Genomic DNA, 3,209 nt, shown 5'->3' on the forward strand with positions numbered 1-3,209 from the left:
GGTTTTGATCTAATAAAAGCGTCCCTTCCATCTCTGGTCGGGACTCTGTTTGCATGTATTAGCTCTAGAATTACCACAGTTATCCAAGTAACGTGGGTACGATCTAAGGAACCATAACTGATTTAATGAGCCATTCGCGGTTTCACCTTAATGCGGCTTGTACTGAGACATGCATGGCTTAATCTTTGAGACAAGCATATGACTACTGGCAGGATCAACCAGGGAGCTGCGTCAACTAGAGCTGAGCAGCCGGCCGCCCGGGAGTGTGTCCCGGGGGCCCGCGCGAACACGCAAGCGTCCGCTCAATTATTCTGCAAACAGGAGGAGGCTGAGCTCCCCTGCACAATACACCTCGAAACCCTCTCAGGTCCCGGCGGCGCGCAGCGCCGTCCTAAGTACTTGGTCGGGTTCGAGAGAGGCGCAATCGCCCGGAGTTTGGCGAGTAGACGCTTTAGGTGCGACCACCCGTGCTCCCAACTGAGCTTGCCGCTGCCGACAGAGGCCCGGGAGCGTGCTGTCGTGGCATTGCCGGCGGGAGACAACACGCGCCACCTACGGTGACCGGCAGCTCCAACGCCAGCGCCACAGAAGGACAAAAGCCCCACTTGGGTGCCGAAGCGAACTCTCCCAGCACAGCGCACGCGCCAACACGTCCGCACAGCTGCGATACAAACCACCTGCGAGAACCGCAGAGGCGACCGAGCAGCAGACGGCGTCGCGGCGCCGAGCGCCGGGCGGCGGCGCATCCTCAGCGCACACAGTCCTCAATCGGACCAGCACACTGCAGATGTCCACCGCGCTTCGCACCGGGCCCGCGAGGACCTACTTTGGCCGCACGGCGCCGCGTGCAGGGTGCGCCGGCGCGCAGCTGCGCCGCCTGCCGCCTCCGTCGGCCGGCGCGCCTGCCACTGGCCGCCCCCACCAGCCGGCTGTAGCGCGTGCGCCCACGCACCGCGCGGCCAGCACGCCGGGAGGCCCCCCCTCACCGGCCGGGGACGGTCCCACCCAGCCACCGCCGCGTATCGCTTCACACCCAGATGCCATTCACGTTCGTGGGCATGGTGGGTATCGCTGGAACAACCGGTTGGTAGCTCAACCGATCGTCGCCATCACTGATTCACCTCTAGCGAGAACAACCGCACCACAACGGTTTACCAGTTGTTCATTTGCATAACGTCACCAGCAAACGTAGGCGTCCATCGCCATTTGCAAATTCAACGATTGTTGCATGCCTGTGTCAGGTGTCACGACACACTATGTCTGCCCACATACACGCAACAACATGTGCACGCTTCGCGAACACGTGGAAGGTGGCCCCCGTACGTATGCGATGTCCATTGCGCGAACGACTGTCAACCGGCCTCTGTCGCATGTCGCAGATGTGGAACGCAGTGCACCATGCTATCACGGTGTGTGAGAAGAGACGACTACGTCTGACAACACGCGCCACTACATCAACAGACGGCTCATGCTGATCGCCATCCAGGGCATACCACACTGCAATCCAGCTCTTATAGGGAGACGACACGTAGCTGAGTGCACAACATTTGGACCGCATGGTTCGCCGTTGTTGGCGCAGTCGTTGTACGGTCACATGTACCACGATGTATCATTCAGTACATGAGGACCAATGTGCAGTACAGTGTGTGATTTGGACGTACAACATCAGCGGACAGTTGACACAGGCCGTACCACAGCGTAGGCTAAGTGCTTCGCACATGCGAATGCCAATGAACAACTGCAAATGCCAATGAACAACTGCAAAGGGCATTGAGCATGTACGTCCTGCTGCCATCCACATTACAGTGTATAGCTGCAAGGTGTTTAACATGAAGCGATACACTGGGGACCGGGCAGTGCGAGTAGCAAACTATATTGCGGGGGTTGCAGTTAGGCAACACTACACTAATTTAACGCGTCGTATGACAATTACAGAGCAGGTTAAGGCCCAACGTGTGTTGGGTTAAGGCCCAACGTGTGTTGGGTTAAGGCCCAACGTGTGTTGGGTTAAGGCCCAACGTGTGTTGGGTTAAGGCCCAACGTGTGTTGGGTTAAGGCCCAACGTGTGTTGGGTTAAGGCCCAACGTGTGTTGGGTTAAGGCCCAACGTGTGTTGGGTTAAGGCCCAACGTGTGTTGGGTTAAGGCCCAACGTGTGTTGGGTTAAGGCCCAACGTGTGTTGGGTTAAGGCCCAACGTGTGTTGGGTTACGTTAAGGGGCAATGTGGGTTACGTTAAGGGGCAATGTGGGTTACGTTAAGGGGCAATGTGGGTTACGTTACGGCGCAATATAGGTTACGTTACGGCGCAATATAGGTTACGTTAAGGCGCAATATCGGTTACGTTAAGGCGCAATACAGGTTACGTTAAGGCGCAATACAGGTTACGTTAAGGCGCAATACAGGTTACGTTAAGGCGCAATACAGGTTACGTTAAGGCGCAATACAGGTTACGTTAAGGCGCAATACAGGTTACGTTAAGGCGCAATGCAGGTTACGTTAAGGCGCAATACAGGTTACGTTAAGGCGCAATACAGGTTACGTTAAGGCGCAATACAGGTTACGTTAAGGCGCAATACAGGTTACGTTAAGGCGCAATACAGGTTACGTTAAGGCGCAATACAGGTTACGTTAAGGCGCAATACAGGTTACGTTAAGGCGCAATACAGGTTACGTTAAGGCGCAATACAGGTTACGTTAAGGCGCAATACAGGTTACGTTAAGGCGCAATACAGGTTACGTTAAGGCGCAATACAGGTTACGTTAAGGCGCAATACAGGTTACGTTAAGGCGCAATACAGGTTACGTTAAGGCGCAATACAGGTTACGTTAAGGCGCAATACAGGTTACGTTAAGGCGCAATACAGGTTACGTTAAGGCGCAATACAGGTTACGTTAAGGCGCAATACAGGTTACGTTAAGGCGCAATACAGGTTAGGTTAAGGCGCAATACAGGTTAGGTTAAGGCGCAATACAGGTTAGGTTAAGGTACGACATAGGTTAGGTTAAGGTACGACATAGGTTAGGTTAAGGTACGACATAGGTTAGGTTAAGGTACGACATAGGTTAGGTTAAGGTACGACATAGGTTAGGTTAAGGTACGACATAGGTTAGGTTAAGGTACGACATAGGTTAGGTTAAGGTACGACATAGGTTAGGTTAAGGTACGACATAGGTTAGGTTAAGGTACGACATAGGTTAGGTTAAGGTAC

At 53.9% G+C, this 3,209-nt stretch overlaps 1 non-coding gene across 1 annotated transcript in view; it reads right to left on the minus strand.

The window, feature by feature from the left end:
* LOC124571344 overlaps positions 1–225 on the minus strand; it is a 1,910-nt gene extending 1,685 nt beyond the window's left edge. The window contains exon 1 of the ribosomal RNA XR_006971800.1: positions 1–225. This exon is cut by the window's left edge and continues 1,685 nt beyond it. This is a non-coding gene — a ribosomal RNA (small subunit ribosomal RNA).
* Positions 226–3,209: the final 2,984 nt, after the last annotated feature.

Source organism: Schistocerca americana, unplaced genomic scaffold (genome assembly GCF_021461395.2).
Source record: "Schistocerca americana isolate TAMUIC-IGC-003095 unplaced genomic scaffold, iqSchAmer2.1 HiC_scaffold_1684, whole genome shotgun sequence".
Lineage (NCBI taxonomy): Eukaryota > Metazoa > Arthropoda > Insecta > Orthoptera > Acrididae > Schistocerca > Schistocerca americana.